Source organism: Dreissena polymorpha, chromosome 5 (assembly GCF_020536995.1).
Source record: "Dreissena polymorpha isolate Duluth1 chromosome 5, UMN_Dpol_1.0, whole genome shotgun sequence".
In the NCBI taxonomy this organism is placed as follows: domain Eukaryota; kingdom Metazoa; phylum Mollusca; class Bivalvia; order Myida; family Dreissenidae; genus Dreissena; species Dreissena polymorpha.
The window spans coordinates 105,196,389-105,214,972 of NC_068359.1; the positions used below are offsets into that span (position 1 = coordinate 105,196,389).

At 35.2% G+C, this 18,584-nt stretch overlaps 1 pseudogene; it reads left to right on the top strand.

Moving 5' to 3' along the window:
• Window positions 1-18,584, top strand: part of LOC127881239 (polyamine-transporting ATPase 13A3-like) — a 99,845-nt pseudogene that overhangs the window by 41,431 nt on the left and 39,830 nt on the right.

Genomic DNA, 18,584 nt, shown 5'->3' on the forward strand with positions numbered 1-18,584 from the left:
AACGATGCAGGATTGAACCTTAGGTTACCCACTTAAAGAGTTGTTTAACTCATTTTGGCACGCTGTATTCGTTGGTCATCATAGCTAAACAAATATGATTAAAAAACTATATTCTGAAACATCATGGGTCAGGGGTTAAAAAATTTGCTTGTAACTTCCGTGTATGGTCCTCTTCTAAGATTTATTTATTTAGACTTATGTAATAAACAATTAAATCGTTTCTATGAAATCGCAAGTCGCAAATCTGTTATATTTCGTATGTTATACCATGTACATGTAGTTGTCATGAACAAGTTTGTTAAGATTTGCCCATGGGATCAAAACATGCCACAGGGTCATATACTTTATATAGATTAATTTTTAAATAAGTTCATACATCATCTCGAAAAACAAGGTGAAGAGTTGTAATATTGGTCATGTTACATCATATAGTGGTCATCTACTAAATTTGATCAGGCTCCTGGGGTCAAAATTGTGAATGCTTTGGGTTTTGACAAGTTTGATATTTTCATATCAAGTCTAAAGTTTATGAAACCACAAAGCACTAAGTTGTATTAGTTGCATTGTGACCATGTTCGAAACTGACCACGCCACATTACACAGATGATCCAGCCAGGGCCAATGTGATTGCTTGTTTCAAAATTGTAGCGTTGTGTAGAATTGTATTCTGCTTTTGCAAACAAATCATTATTCGGTTGTTATTACCACCGTGTGCATTATTCACCCTGCAGGTAATCGAATACCTGAAAATTAATTATACTTGTAAATTGAACTTGTAATGCACTTAACTGTACAGTGTTTATTCAGCAACATTTTATCCCCATTGTTTATTTAGAAAAAAAACCACTGATTTCAGCTTACTTCTATAGAGATTGGAATCGTCCGTCAGTTCACGTTCTCCTCGAGCCTGCAGCGGATGTCCGTCATCGTTCGGAACCTAGGCAGCGACCACTTCGACATCTACACCAAGGGCGCCCCGGAAATGGTGGCCTCGCTCTGCATCACTGATACCGGTATGGACTGACTCCCCAAACCGATCAGGCGTCGTTATAACAGCAATGGCCGTATTTCATGTTGTCACTCTTTCAGCAAACTTTATTTATGAAACCACAAACTACTTCTAAATTCGTGCATTTATATTACAATATGGCCGTGGAAAACAAGATAAAAGTAATAATAATGTTGTGTTAACTGTTTATGGTATTAAGGGAATCTAACCAATTAATCACGCACAAATTGAGACCGCTCAGCGTAGAAATCCTTTGAGTTAGAATGGCATATGTGTGAACATTATGCAAAGTTAAATATGAGCTTGACCTTTTTAAATGTACTAATAGTATTTAATATAACAGTTCCGCCTGATTTCCACGATGTATTGATCACATACACGCGCCATGGATACAGGGTCCTCGCATTGGCATACAAGTCACTTTCGGAAAAACTAAAATATCCAAAATTACAGAGAATTGAAAGGTGAGCATTTACAGCATAAAAGGTTTCTTTGTTAAATGCATCAATTTTATGAGTTACAGGTTCGTATGTTAAAATATGTCGAATTTTATAGAGGCTTGATCTTTCCAACGTACATGTTTAGTAATATTTCGTCTTTGGTTAATATATGTGCTTATAATTTCAATATTGACGATCTGGCCGTTAGATAAGAATCGCATGTACTTTATTATCTTGCGAATATCTCGATGTCATGCGCCGCCCTGGTTAAATGCACCGCCTTTGTTACATGCGCCGCCCTGGTGACATGCGCCGCCCTGTTTACATGCACCGAAATAGTTAAATGTTTGCCGTGTTTCCAGGGAGGAGGTGGAGCGTGGCCTCACCTTCCTTGGCCTTATCGTCATGGAGAACAGGCTCAAGCCGGAAACCACCCCCGTCATCAGCCAGCTCAGCAAGGCCAACATCAGAACTATTATGGTCACGGGTAAATACTGCTCTTTCAACGTTTACATGCATGTACAAAGTTTCATTATTTTAATACTACAATTTATTATTGTCAAAACTGAATGTTACTTCACAACTAGCCGGATTTAGCTCGACTTTTTTCTATTCTACTCGCCCGAACTAGGCTGAAGTTTTCCGGTAAGCTTGTTTCTCAAGAATAGCTAAATGGTTATATCACTAAAACTACTAACAATTATTTCCACATTGAAATGGCAAATATGATCACTTTGGCAACTCGCGTTTGAAAGAAATTACATATACACACACATATATATATAGACATGTTACAGCTAGCCAAAAAGTTAGATAGATATCGCCATTTAAGTGTATGTGTAGGTATATGTACCAAGACCCCCTCACCCTCCTTAGGATTGCGTATGGGATGAATGGGGTCAAGGCAAGGATCACTGTTACTAAAATAGCTTTTCAAATATAAGTATTGTATTTAATATACTTATATAAATGCCTTGTATCCAGGTCTAGCTTGGGATAATATATAAGATGTGAGGGGACAAGGTTAATGTCATGGTCACTGTAAATAGATGATGAAGAATTTGTTTACTCAATAAATTGAATAAAAGCAATATATATGAGCAAAGATACACGAATTACGTATTTTATGGACTGAATTTGGGATGGTTTTGATGAAGACCATGCTCACTATTTCTAACTTTATAACTTATATCTAATATGTATATAACGATTTGACTCAATGAGCAATCATCATTCAAGCATATTCAAATTGAATAACATTTTTGTTTGAACAATCTGTCTTCTGACAGTTCTTATTTGCTCGACTATTCACAGAAGTTAAAATCAAGGTGAAGTTGCATGCTTTAAGTTCATATATCTCTGTATCTACTTATACAGATATTCCATTGAAACTTTATACGTGTCTTTGAAATCATCATGCAATGTCACTCACCTGGCCCATAACTCGTACTTGCATTTATGCTCGTTTTATATTTACATAATCAAAGATTAACATTAAGGTTTGCGTTGCCGGGCAATAAATTTGGATTTCATTTACCAACCTTGACACTGTGTACATAGCACGCTGGTGTGGTGAAGTAGCTTGACAATAGGGCCAGTTGGATCAAGGTCAGAGATGCAGTCGCTAAAATAGTTAAACGAGTTTGTTCATTTTAGGATGAGCTATGTATTCGTTTTTTGCTGAAATGTTATGTGTAAGTAGCAAACATGGAGACCTAGCGTAGTGGGCCTGTTGTGTCAAGGTCACTGTCATTAAATTATTCTACAACGATAACGGTCCAATCAGATATTTATCTTAAATTTTGAATGGGGTTAGTCTTGAAGCAGACTAAGTTCAATTTTGGCCTGTCCGAGCAAGGTCACTGTTACTTAAAAAACAAAAACGTTGTGTGCTTTATACCTTGATTTCGATGGGTTATAGCTGAAATTGTATATGTAGGTACCTTGCAGATGTTGTTAGAAATTGCCAATTTCATTTAACAAATAAAAATCATTGGTAAATCTTGATAATACTAATTTATTGACATTTATTTAACATTTTTTGTTATAATTTCTATAATTTCAGGTAAATGTAAATCTCTTAATCTGATACAGTTATCTAAATTCAAATATCATTTCGTTGCAAACACAGAAAAATGCTATCAAAGCCAAATATAAGTTGAGTTCTTGCTACTTCTGAAAGTTTGTCATGCTATGATAACATGCGCCACCCTCTGCTTATGTTGGTCATCATGACCTTCTTGTACGATGTCACTCCGAATCGAATTATAGATGTTAAAAGTTTACTTGAAAACCAGTCATTCGTAGCTGTTATGACTTGGCCTTTTTCTTGACTACAGGCGACAACATGTTGACAGCACTGAGTGTGGCCCGAGAGAGCGGGTTCGTGAAGCCCAGTGAGCCCATCATTCTCGTGCAGGCGTTTCCGCCACAGACAGACGACGTCGGTAACGTCACAGAGGCGCCGCACGTGGAGTACGTCTACACAGATAAACGGGAAAGCGTTCTTGAAAACCCTCATAACATGGTAACATAAACATTTTCTGCCGGCATTCCATTAAATAGGATATCTGGGTCTTATTATTATTATAGTAATAAATTTATTTCATGAAAAAACCCTGATGAATTTCACATTTCTATTGCTGTTTACAATGTGGTCTTCAATTAAAAAATCAAGGAGTCATGCATACTAAACATACACGCCAATTAATGAAAATGAAGAGTTGATTTTGTTTTTCGTTTACAAGTGTGTACTTCTCCATACATCTACTAGAAGTATTTAAGAATACAGACAGACAGACAGACAGACAGACAGACAGACAGACAGTTTATTCAGACTTATACAAAAGAACATCGTCTTCATACTTATATATACACATGCTTTCTGTCACGTAAATAGGTGTAACAACATAACATTACATAACATAGAAATAGTCATGTAAGAATACAAATACAAATAATCACAATCAATCGAAAGAACACAAAGGTTCTGTCAAGGCGGTACTGAAATTTATTAAACAACATTATTAAGCAAGGTATTTCTTAAAACAAAAGCTTCTTTGATATATTTACATACATTAGAAATAACTGTTTTGTCACATGAAACTAATAAACTGTGGAATTTATACACAGATGGGTTGATATAAAATATACGGCTTATATATCTTTTTCTTAAATCAGTGAAGCAGCGGCATATACATATAAAATGGTATTCATCTTCTAAATCAGATTCATTACAACATAAACAATAACGTTCATTTCGTGGTATGTTATTCTGAGCGTATCTGCCAATTTGGATTCGCAACGGGTGTGCAGACACTCTTAATCTTACAAAAAATAGGCACAAACGTCTAGGAAGTAAGTCTAAATATTCTTCATATCCAAAAGAGGTTTTAAAGACTTTATACATATCTAATACAGAACTGTTATTCATTTTACCATACCACTCCTGTTTAAAATTATCAACAAGTCTACATTTGAACTCGCTAATAAAACTATTAACGTTAACAACGTTTGGATTTTCAAATACATAACCAAATCCAAAATTATTTAACATGTTCTTGACATTTGAGACCCAATTTGTATAACCTTTATTACAATCATTTATAGCTTGTTTGTAAACAGTTTGCATTATGATATTTTCATTGTTAATAATTTTAAACCAGTATTTGATAATTTTAACGAACATACAATGGATATCTCCCTAATTCTCCATAAACAGCTACATTACATGTATTTATTTTAACCTGTAACAATCGTTTACAAAATTTTTAATGTATGCGTTCAATGTCATCTGACTTTGTGAATCCCCATACTTCTGAAGCATAACTTAATATGGAGCCAACAAAAGAGTCAAACAACTGACAAAATATTTTCGGTTTTATGTCATAATCATTGCATTTATACAATAATGCATTCATTGCTTTAAGGGCCTTACCAACCAAATGTTCCTGGTTTAATTTAAAATTTCCTGTGTAATTCAAAACCGTTCCTAAGTAGTTAAAGTTATCTACCACTTCAATTTCATTACCATTGTATGTCCATTTTTCGTTATCTTTTAACCCTCCCCTCTTCCGAAATACCATAATCTTCGTTTTTGCAGTGTTAACATTTAGCCCCCAAGAATTGCAATATACATATAAGTTGTCTAAATGTGATTGGACTTCAGCCGGTGACTTGCCTTAAATAGCCATGTCATCAGCAAATAATAATAACATCAACACAATATCATCTATATTCAAACCAGAATTAATGTTGTCTTGTAGGCTAAGTTCAAGGTCCTCAACAAATAAAGAAAACAAAATTGGCGACATAACCTCCCCTTGCCTCAGTCCAACCGCATAACTAAAATAATCTGAATAAGAAGAACATGATTTAACACGTGACTTAACATTTGCATTCATATCCTTAACTATTCTAAGCAATTTTCCGTGTATACCAGACTTAAACATTTTCAAATATAATGCATTGCGGTATATACTATCAAAACATTTAAACATATCGACATATACAACATACAGGCGTTTATTTTCATTTAAATAATTTTGTACAATCGACATCAGTATATAAATGGCATCAACGGTTGAATAACCTTTCCTAAATCCGAACTGCGCATCCGAAATAATAGTGTTTTCATTGCAGAACGTTTCAATGCGCTTGTTTAAAATCGTGGTAAATAATTTTGAAAAGCAACTACTAAAGTAATCCCTCTATAATTATTAACATCACTAATAGCACCCTTTTTATGCAAAGGGATTATTACCCCTTCTGTCCACTTATCGGTGAAAAATCCCGATACAAAAATACCGTTAAACACATCACACAAATGAGTTGATAAAATATCACTGCATTTTTATAAAATATTCGTTCAAAATACAATCACTTTCCGATGATTTATGTCGTTTTAAATGTTTAATTGCAGAATTAACTTCATAAACAGATATAGGTACGTCAAGTTCTGGAAATACAGAATTTTCTAAATTAAAGTCATTGTTTAAACAAAAATCTTCTGCTTCAGTATTGCAAAAATCAGACATATTGTTACTAATGTTTTCGAAAAACTTTGTAAATTCTTCTAAGGGAATTTTATTTTTAATAACGTTATTTTTCGATTTGAAAAATCGCCAGAAGTCCCTTGGTTTGTGTTTTCTTAAATTTTCAATCTCCCACATTTTTGCCTATAACAATATGCTTTCTTCTTACGGATTAAGTCCTTATAATGCTTTTTACTTGTACATAAACGTTCTCTGTTAATGTCTGTTTTGCACGAGTTAAAAGTACGTAGAGCTTCGTGGTATAAATTTCGTGCGCTATTGCACTCGTTATCAAACCATTGTGCATTCTTTATGCAACTATTTACATTGAAACTAGGGTTTGTTTTATAAACACATGTTTTGGAAAATAACGGATCAGCAACACTGCGAATGGTTTCGGTAAAACTATTTAACATGTTATTAATTGATGTTCTACTTGAATAATCTATATGTTGTACAATGGAATTAAATACAGGTAACAAAGAAATAATTCCTGAGCGAAATTGCCCACGTAATGCATCGTCCCATTTATACTTGACATCGGTGTATGATTGGTAATCAGAGGGGACATTATTACATAGTAGTGAAAAGTGTAACGGGGCGTGATCGCTAAATTCGTTAAAATCATGCACGGTAAAATCCGATATAATTGGAAAGCTGTATTCGTTTGCTAACAAATAGTCAATTACAGACGAACCGTTATAAGAATAAAAAGTATGTTTACATCTATTTCCAACTCTACCATTAACAATGCGTAAACACGTTGATTTACATAGGTCTAATAATTTTACACCGTGACTATTTAATAAACAACAGAGGCCCTGACAGAGGTGTTATCTGGAGAGTAATCAGGGTCGTCATATTCAGTATTAATACTATCTTTGCAATAAAATCGCATTTATTTCCAACTCTTCTATTGAGATCACCAGTTACAAAAATCTTACCAAATTCAGAAAAATAAGTAATATCGTTTTCTAAAATTTCAAACAGGTCAATATTAAATGTGTTATATGCTGGGGACTCATTAGGCCATATATAAGTTGCACAGATATAAAAATCTTCTGAAATATTAAAAAATGTGTGATCGAGTTTCAACCAGATAATAGAATCATAATGATTTCTTACAATCTCAATACCATTAGTTAATTCTTCTTTAATAAAGACAACAATTCCACCTCTATTTCTGCGTGCTTTTCTATTCTGAAATTGTCTGAAGAAATTAAATGACAAATAACCACTTAAATTAATGTCACTACTACTTTTTCGCCCAAGATTCATATAGAAAACATATATCATATGAGCTTAAAATATTTACAAAATTGGACGATGACTTCTTACTATCGGTAAGTCCATTAATGTTCCACGACAGGATTGAGACTTCACCACCGCCGTGATCCTAAGCGCGCACCGGGGTGCCGTCGATGTAGAGCGTATCGTAGGCTAGGTAAGCCCGTTTACCTAGCCGCCTCGCCTCCTTCATTTTCGGCACCAATGGACGCCTTTTCATGATAACATCCGGTGGAAATTGTTCGAAAACGTTGAACGGCGTGCCGTCAAGTTCCTTCCACAATTTTCTAACAATTTCTCTGTCTTTGAAGTATGTGAACTTGGCTACAATATTTCTGATCTTTCCTTGTGTTGGCGACCCCGGGGACCGATGAACTCGTTCGAACCTGATAGAAGTTACCATCTCTTGTGAGAGCTTAAAAGCGCTAAGCAAATGCTGGCGTAGCTTCTCCTCCGTCTTCTCCGGCGTCTCGACTCCGTTTTCGCTGGCCTCCGGTACTGATGTGAAGATCAGGTTGTTGCGCATTGACTGCGATTGGAGATAGCTAACATCCTCACGCAGGGTATCACGCTCCTTCACTAACCCCTGAATCTTCTCCGCGAGCCCTGCAACATGAATATCGGATCCTTCCAATTTATCCTCCAGGCGTGATACCCGCTCGTCTACTTTCTTAGCCCTCTCATCGTGTACCAGCCACAGCCGTCTCATATCCTTTTCAAACTCTCCATTCGCTTCTCGATGGAGTCCATTATACTCATTTTCGTCTCCAGACATTCTAAACGACACGAGACGGCCTTGAGTAGCACCATCACATCACGGATTGTCGGCTCATCACTGCTTACCGCCATCTTGTTGTTATCACCTCCACTACCGATTTCACTTATTAAACTTCCGCCGCTACTTCCAATGCAACTTGGACTCTGAACAAATACACTGTTTTCTAGATTGTCCACACCATATAACACAGAGTTTGCCGTATTTATTATGTCACTTACATGCACATTACCGATTTCGGCATCCGCGGACGGGCCTCTTTGTTTATGTATCTTACTAGCGTTATGGTCATTGTCACTACTGTTTCTTTGGTTTCTTTTCGATTTCGGCATTATGATTCATACTAACACATAACTAACCCAATATAATCACATTTTTCACATAAAATCCAAAACAAAATATTAATTCAACACTGTTATTTGCTAAAAACTATAACTTTTTATCCCGCTAAAATTTTGCGACCGCTCACACCTATATCACGTGATACACGTATCATATGGATTCCGAATTCAGTTCTGTAATGATTGCATGAAGTTATGTGCAAATGGTTTGTAATTATAACCAAAACATTGTTGAAGTTTTCATAACATAACAAATGTCGACACCTTGTATTTAAGTACGTTCAATATAATTTAATACGACGCATAACATAATCATTCATATTTATTGGTAATGTTCTACACCTTAACTTATTTATAAACACTTTTTCATTATTCTTGATAGCTGTCGTACTCATGAATAGCTTTTGTAACATGTTTTTGTACGGAATCCGGATAGTGCAACCTTTAAGCTCGCACTTCTTTCATCAAGGACGACATTAGACACACGAAGCGATACTTTATCTTTTTCTTGACAGTCGCGGCGACGCACAATATATTAAACACGATATATCGCCCTTGTGTAGGTAGCCAAAAAGGCGATATATCGTGAAATATATCGTGCGTCGCCGCGACTGTCAAGAAAAAGATCAAGTATCGCCGCTACTGTTAAGAAAAATATCAAGTATCGCCGCGACTTTCAAGAAAAAGATCAATTATCGCTTCGTGTGTCTAGTGTCGCGTCCAAAGGGCGACACTAGACACACTAAGCGATACTTGACCTTTTTCTTGACAGTCGCGGCGACGCACGATATTTTATTTTTCAACTATCGCCCATATTATCCGTAACCTCGTGTATCGCGGTCTAATTTCAGACCGCGACACTAGACACACGAAGCGATACTCGATATTTTTGTTGACAGTCGCGTTCAAATATCGCTGTAATAATATCGCCTGTCCACTGTCAGGTTTTTTAAACGGTGTTACAGTAATTTTCAACCATTTATTATTAATATTGCTGCCATCGACACACTTATAAAAGATTATTCTAGCATTAGTAAACCGAGTACAGATTAATTAATTTTCATAATAATTTTAATATATATTGACAACGATATATGTTTAAAACTATTCAGAAATTTGAACAATGGAGTAAAATTTCTATCAATTTTAAGATAATATATCATTATAATCTGTATCACTTCCAAAAGGATTGCAGATTTATAGATAACGCTTAACTTCAAGTAAGACATCGATATTAAACCCGAAGATTTCTTTTCTGTACATGTGTAATCATCATTTATAGGTTATCCAGATTATTGACGAGCAACATTAATGTCCAGTCTATTAATACATTAATTAGACGGTATTTTTGTTGCTGGTATTGTTTTACCTTTTAAATACCTTTTATGATGCTTTATCAAATAAATGATCGGCATAAATAAAACTGCATACAGTGCAAACAACAATTTTATAATATTCATATTGGCTAACAAAAACGCTTTTGAAGGGAGAAAAACGTTTGTTTCATATTGCTTAACAGGGTTCCATATATAATATAAATGTCTATTATATAATTATATTCAGATACAGTTCACACTGTTACTTTTGTGCATGTCAAATATGATTTTAACAAAAGCACGTAATGCACGTTGAACCGTAGAATCGAACAATTAATAACTGCACCTTGGGAACTCAGTCATATATTGAAAATCGTTATTCCAAGCGATTTTCCTATCATCAAATATACGTTCATATAAAATTTTTATGTAATATTAAATATTTATTTATGGCCAGATTGAAGTATAAAACGATCAAGTATCGCTTCGTGTGTCTAGTGTCGCCCTTTGAACGCGAAACTAGACACACGAAGCGATACTTGATCTTTTTCTTGACAGTCGCACGATATATTTAACACGATATATGATATCGCCTTTTTGGCTACCTACACAAGGGCGATATATCGTGTTAAATATATCGTGCGTCGCTGCGACTGTCAAGAAAAAGATCAAGTATCGCCGCGACTGTCAAGAAAAAGATCAAGTTTCGCCGCGACTGTCAAGAAAAAGATCAAGTATTGCTTCGTGTGTCTAGTGTCGCCCTTGATGAAAGAAGTGCGAGATTATAGATGGCACTATCCGGATTCCGTATTTTTGTCCGTCGTAGTGCATCCACAATTTATTCAAGTGACAACCGCTTCTGTACTCCATTTGATAAAAACTCGTTCTGGTCGAGTATATCGTGTAATAGGTCATTGAAGATATAAAAAGTGTTTGAAGGTGATTTTGAAAGATTTCCCCCTTAATCGCTGTTTGGAGTTTTATTAAACTATACAACGGTTACTCTGGGGTTTTCTTTTAATGTTTTATAAATGGTTTGATTGTGTTGCTTTATAAAGTGACGGGAGGTTACAATAGAATTTCGGAATGAACACTGGACGACATGTGCTCCTTTAACACAGCAAATTTAAATTTTAATGTTTAGAAATCTTATTGCACTCGAAAAAGCAATACCTTTTAAACGCGTCTCTGCATTCTACTGAGACTGATGTCTTCAATATGGTAATAATTGATGTACCATATGAATACAAATTTTGAACGCTTGATTTACCAGATGAGTTCATATTTTGAACGATTGATGTACCATATGAGTACACATTTTGAACGATTGATGTACCATATGAGTACACATTTTGAACGCTTGATGTACCAAAGGAGTACACATTTTGAACGCTTGATGAACGAGATTAGTACACTTTTTGAACGCTTAAGTTACCAGATTGGTACACATTTTGAACGATTGATGTACCAGATAAGTACACATTTTGAAAGCTTGATGTACCAGATGAGTACACATTTTGAACGATTGATGTACCAGATGAGTACACATTTTGAACGATTGATGTACCAGATGAGTACACATTTTGAACGCTTGATGTACCAGATGAGTACACATTTTGAACGTTTGATGTACCAGATGAGCACACATTTTTTGAACACTTGATGTACCAGATGAATACACGTTTTGGACGCTTGATATACCAGATAAGTACATATTTTGAACGATTGATGTACCAGATAAGTACACACTGTGAACGCTTGATGTACCAGATGAGTACACAATTTGAACGCTTGATTTACCAGATTTGTACATATTTTGAACGTTTGATGAACCAGATGAGTACACATTTTGAACGATTGATGAACCAGATGAGAACACATTTTTGAACGCTTGATATACCAGAGGAGTACACATTTTCAACGATTGATGTACCAGATGATTACACATTTTGAACGCTTGATTTACCAGATTGGTACACATTTTGAACGCTTGATGTACCATATGAGTACACATTTTGAACGCTTGATGTACCAGATGAGTACACATTTTGAACGATTGATGTACTATATGAGTACACATTTTGAACGCTTGATGTACCAAAGGAGTACACATTTTGAACGCTTGATGAACGAGATTAGTACACTTTTTGAACGCTTAAGTTACCAGATTGGTACACATTTTGAACGATTGATGTACCAGATAAGTACACATTTTGAAAGCTTGATGTACCAGATGAGTACACATTTTGAATGCTTGATGTACCAGATGAGTACACATTTTGAACGATTGATGTACCAGATGAGTACACATTTTGAACGCTTGATGTACCAGATGAGTACACATTTTGAACGTTTGATGTACCAGATGAGCACACATTTTTTGAACACTTGATGTACCAGATGAATACACGTTTTGGACGCTTGATATACCAGATAAGTACATATTTTGAACGATTGATGTACCAGATAAGTACACACTGTGAACGCTTGATGTATCAGATGAGTACACAATTTGAACGCTTGATTTACCAGATTTGTACATATTTTGAACGTTTGATGAACCAGATGAGTACACATTTTGAACGATTGATGAACCAGATGAGAACACATTTTTGAACGCTTGATAAACCAGAGGAGTACACATTTTCAACGATTGAGGTACCAGATGATTACACTTTTTTAACGCTTGATGTACCAGATGACTACACATTTTGAACGCTTGATGTACCAGATGAGTACACACTGTGAACGCTTGATGTACCATATGAGTACACATTTTGAACGATTGATTTACCAGATGAGTACACACTGTGAACGCTTGATGTACCAGATGAGTACACATTTTGAACGCTTGATGTACCAGATGAGTACACATTTTGAACGATTGATGTACCAGATGAGTACACATTTTGAACGATTGATGTACCAGATGAGCACACATTTTTTGAACGCTTGATGTACCAGATGAATACACGTTTTGGACGCTTGATATACCAGATAAGTACATATTTTGAACGATTGATGTACCAGATAAGTACACACTGTGAACGCTTGATGTACCAGATGAGTACACAATTTGAACGCTTGATTTACCAGATTTGTACACATTTTGAACGCTCGATTTACCCGATTAGTACACATTTTGAACGATTGTTGAATCAGATGATTGCACATTTTGAACGCTCGATGAACAAGATGATTGCACATTTTGAACGCTTGATGAACCAGATGATTGCACATTTTGAACGCTTGATGAACCAGATGATTGCACATTTTGAACGCTTGATGAACCAGATTAGTACACATTTTGAACGCTTGATTCGCCAGATTAGTACACTTTTCGGACGCATGATGTACCAGATGAGTACGCATTTTGAACGCTTGATGTATCAGATCAGTACACATTTTGAACGCTTGATTTACCAGATGAGTACACATTTTGAACGATTGATGTACCAGATGAGTACACATTTAGAACGCTTGATTTACCACATGGGTAAACATATTTGAACGCTTGATGAACCAGATGAGTGCACATTTTGAACGCTTGATAAACCGGTTGTGCACACATTTTGAACGCTTGATGTACCAGATGATTACACATTTTGAACGCTTGATGAACTAGATGAGTACACATTTTGAACGCTTGATTTACCAGATTAGTACACATTTTGAACGATTGATTTACCAGATGATCGCACATTTTGAACGCTTGCTGAACCAGATAAGTACACATTTGGAACGCTTGATTCGCCAGATTAGTACACTGTTCGGACGCATGATGTACCAGATGAGTACACATTTTGAATGTTTGATGTACCAGATGAGTTCACATTTTGAACGCTTGATGAACCAGATGAGTGCACATTTTGAACGATTGATGTACCCGATGAGTACACTTTTTGAACGATTGATGTACCGGATGAGAACACATTTTGAAAGCTTGATTTACCATATTTGTACATATTTTGAACGTTTGATGAACCAGATTAGTACACATTTTGAACGATTGATGTACCAGATGATTGATCATTTTGAACGCTTGATTAACCAGATTAGTACACGTTTTGAACGCTTGATTCGCCAGATTAGTACACTGTTCGGACGCATGATGTACCAGATGAGTACACATTTTGAATGTTTGATGTACCAGATGAGTTCACATTTTGAACGCTTGATGAACCAGATGAGTGCACATTTTGAACGATTGATGTACCCGATGAGTACACTTTTTGAACGCTTGATGTACCAGATGAGTACACATTTTGAAAGCTTGATTTACCAGGTTTTTACATATTTTGAACGTTTGATGAACCAGATGAGTACACATTTTGAACTCTTGATGTATCAGATGAGTACACATTTTGAACGCTTGATGTACCAGATGAGTACACATTTTGAACGCTTGATTTACCAGACGAGTACACATTTTGAAAGCTTGATTTACCAAATGAGTACACATTTTGAACGCTTGATGTACCAGATGAGTACACATTTTGAACGCTTGATTTACCAGACGGTACACATTTTAAAAGCTTGATTTACCAGACGAGTACACATTTTTAACGCTTGATTTACCAGATGAGTAAACATATTTGAACCCTTGATGAACCAGATGAGTACACATTTTGAACGCTTGATAAACCGGCTGTGTACACATTTTGAACGCTTGATGTACCAGATAATTACACATTTTGAACGCTTGATGAACCAGATGAGTACACATTTTGAACGCTTGATTTACCAGATTAGTACACATTTTGAACACTTGATCAATGTACTAGATGATACATTGTTTGAACGCTTGATGAAACAGATGAGTACACACTTTGAACGCTTGATTTACCAGATGAGTACACATTTGGAACGATTGATGTACAAGATGAGTACACATTTTGAACGCTTGATGTACCAGATAGGTACATATTTTGAACGCTTGATGTACCAGATGTGTACATATTTTGAACGCTTGATGTACAAGATGACTTCACATTCTGAACAACGCATGATGTACCAGATTAGTACACATTTGGAACGATTGATGAACCAGATGAGTACACATTTTGAACGCTTGATTTACCAGATGAGTTCACATTTTGATCGCTTGATGAACCAGATGAGTACACATTTTGAACTCTTGATGTACAAGATAAGTAAACATTTTGAACGCTTGATTTACCAGATTAGTACACATTTTGAACGCTTAATTTACCAGATGAGTTCACATTTTGAACGATTGATGTACCAGATTAGTACACATTTTGAGCGACTGATTTACCATACGAGTGCACATTTTGATCGCTTGATGTTACAGATGAGTACACATTTTGAACGATTGATGTACCAGATGAGTTCACATTTTGAAAACATGATGAACCAGATGAGTTCAAACTTTGAAAGCTTGATGAACCAGATGAGTTCAAATTTTGAAAGCTTGATGAACCAGATTAGTTCAAATTTTGAAAGCTTCATGAACCAGATGAGTTCAAATTTTGAAAGCTTGATGAACCAGATGAGTACATATTTTTGAACGCTTGATGTACCAGATACGTTCACAGTTTAAACGCTTGATGTACCAGATGAGTACACAATTTGAACGATTGATGAACCAGATGAGTACACATTTTGAACGATTGATGAACCAGAGGAATACAGGTTTTTAACGATTGATGAACCAGATGAGTTCAAATTTTGAAAGCTTGATGGACCAGATTAGTTCAAATTTTGAAAGCTTGATGAACCAGATGAGTTCAAATTTTGAAAGCTTGATGAACCAGATGAGTACATATTTTGAACGCTTGATGTACCAGATAAGTTCACAGTTTAAACGCTTGATGTACCAGATGAGTACACAATTTGAACGATTGATGAACCAGATGAGTACACATTTTGAACGATTGATGAACCAGAGGAGTACACATTTTGAACGATTGATGAACCAGAGGAGTACACATTTTGAACGATTGATGTACCAGATGAGTACATATTTTGAACGATTGATGAACCAGAGGAGTACACATTTTGAACGCTTGATGAACCAGATGAGTACATATTTTGAACGATTTATGAAACAGAGGAGTACACATTTTGAACGATTGATGTACCCGATGAGTTCACAATTTTGAACGATTGATGTACCCGATGAGTTCACATTTTGAACGATTGATGTACCCGATGAGTTCACATTTTGAACGATTGATGTACCCGATGAGTTCACATTTTGAGCGACTGGTGTACCATATGTAATACATTTTGAACTGCTGTTATCAAACGTTAGCGTTTGAGAGTTTTTCGTTATTCACGACGGTTGTTAAATATTGAACACTCGATTGTTCTCTTTTGCCATGCTTGAAACGTTTAAAGATGCTGGAATCGTATGCTTATAGCTTTTTTGTCAAAGATCGCATACTTATCGAAAGATTTACATTCACAATGACTATTTCTTACAGATTTGAAATCGAGTTGAAACGTATGCGTGTTTTATTTCCAATTTGTCTGCCCTGTCAACAAGTCGGTTCGGTTATTAACATTCACAACGACGATTTCTAACAGATTTAAAATCAATTTGAAACGTATGCGTGTTTTATTGCCAAGTAGTCTGCCCTGTCAACAAGTCGGTTTGGTTATTAACATTCACAACGACTATTTCTAACAGATTTAAAATCAAGTTGAAACGTATGCGTGTCGAAGCGGGCGTTTCAAATGTAAATAAACACAGCCAGACATGCTTGCAGATTTTCCTATAAAGTTTTTTTCTTATTGTAATTAAATATTGTCAGTATTGCCAAACAGGATAAGTCATACTTTGTTCAATGTGAATCATTATCGAAGCAAGTTTTAGAAACTATATATATATATTGGATAGTTTCGGAAAACACAGATTCGGCATCTTTAAATACGATGCAAAGATATTGAACATTTTTACATGTTTACAAGATTAGAATTGGAGCATTATTGTGTACACAGTATTGACAAAAAAAATTGATATTAAAATTTGTAGCATTTCCATGATAAAAAATGAACACGCATAAGACACCGCAATAATTTGATTCCTTAATATGATGACATAGGCATTATAATTTATATTAGCAATATTCACCCGTATATAGAAAATGACAATTTATGTTTGTTTTATACAAATAAAAACAACAAAAACAGCTATGGTAGCTAAAAACGAAAGATACATTTGAAATATCAAAACATGCCATAAAGTATATTGTGAAGCGTTAAAAGTTCTATAATTTTTACAAATTTCAAACTGCAGTTTTTCTATGAAAATATTATTTATTCACTTTTACAAAATGAACAAGTGTATTAATTTTATTAAAGTGTTGTTCAAGAATTCCTGTCTTTTTTGGTGCTCTTACACTTTAAAACAAAATATTGGCTTGCAAGTTATTAAAAGTTTATGAGTAACTTTTGTGTACATTCAAACTTAAACCCAACGACTATCAAATGAAGCAATGTGGACATTAGCATACATATTATTACAAATTATTATAGAAAATATTTATTTTTATAAACGGTAGGAATGCAATTAAATCTCGTCTTCCAGCTTTACTTGTTTTACTTTTTATGTGGTGTTATTTTTCCCTGTAGTAAACTGGGAACCGGTTAATGCTTTAAACTAACGACTGTTCACAAGAATTTTTCTCCTAATAATGTTTTTGGATTTATTCTTAAACTTGGCATATAAACTTGATATAGTCATGAATTATCTGTCTAGTCATTGTGACCTATGAAAATAAACTTATTTATTATGTAGATACTTACCAAGGAGTAGATCCCGATTTCCATTTGTATTGATTGATATACTTCACAAAGTAATCGGTGTATGTTTCAGGTCAAAGCGTTATCATTGAGTTGTTGCTTAGTGAACTCTGAAATCTAGGTATTTTGTGGAGATGATGACCTTTCAAAAAAGAAAAAACGGCAGTTATTAAACCTTCCCGACCAAAGAAATGCATGTCAAGTACATATTGAGTTTACTTTGGCTGTGCCATAAAATTGATATATTCAAACTGCAAATATTTCGTATCGTTCTTTTGATAAAGAGCTTCATTTCTTTTGACAGCGCGCAATACAGTTCAACAGTACAATCGCAGTCTGACATAAAGATTTAAAGATTACAAATAATGAGAGATTGTGGCCTTCGATATAAATATGAACCAACATGACTAAGATTGTTATTAATTCAAGAAAAATGGCGTTGATGGCAAGTAAGCGGGGTACGCACACGCGTGATATGAAAGCGCTTATTGCATTAACTATGCAGTTGTATAGGACAAAGAGCCCATACTTAAGTTAAGATGGTCTGCAGCTAGCGCATTAACTATGCAGTTGTATAGGACAAAGAACCCATACTTAAGTTGAGATGGTCTGC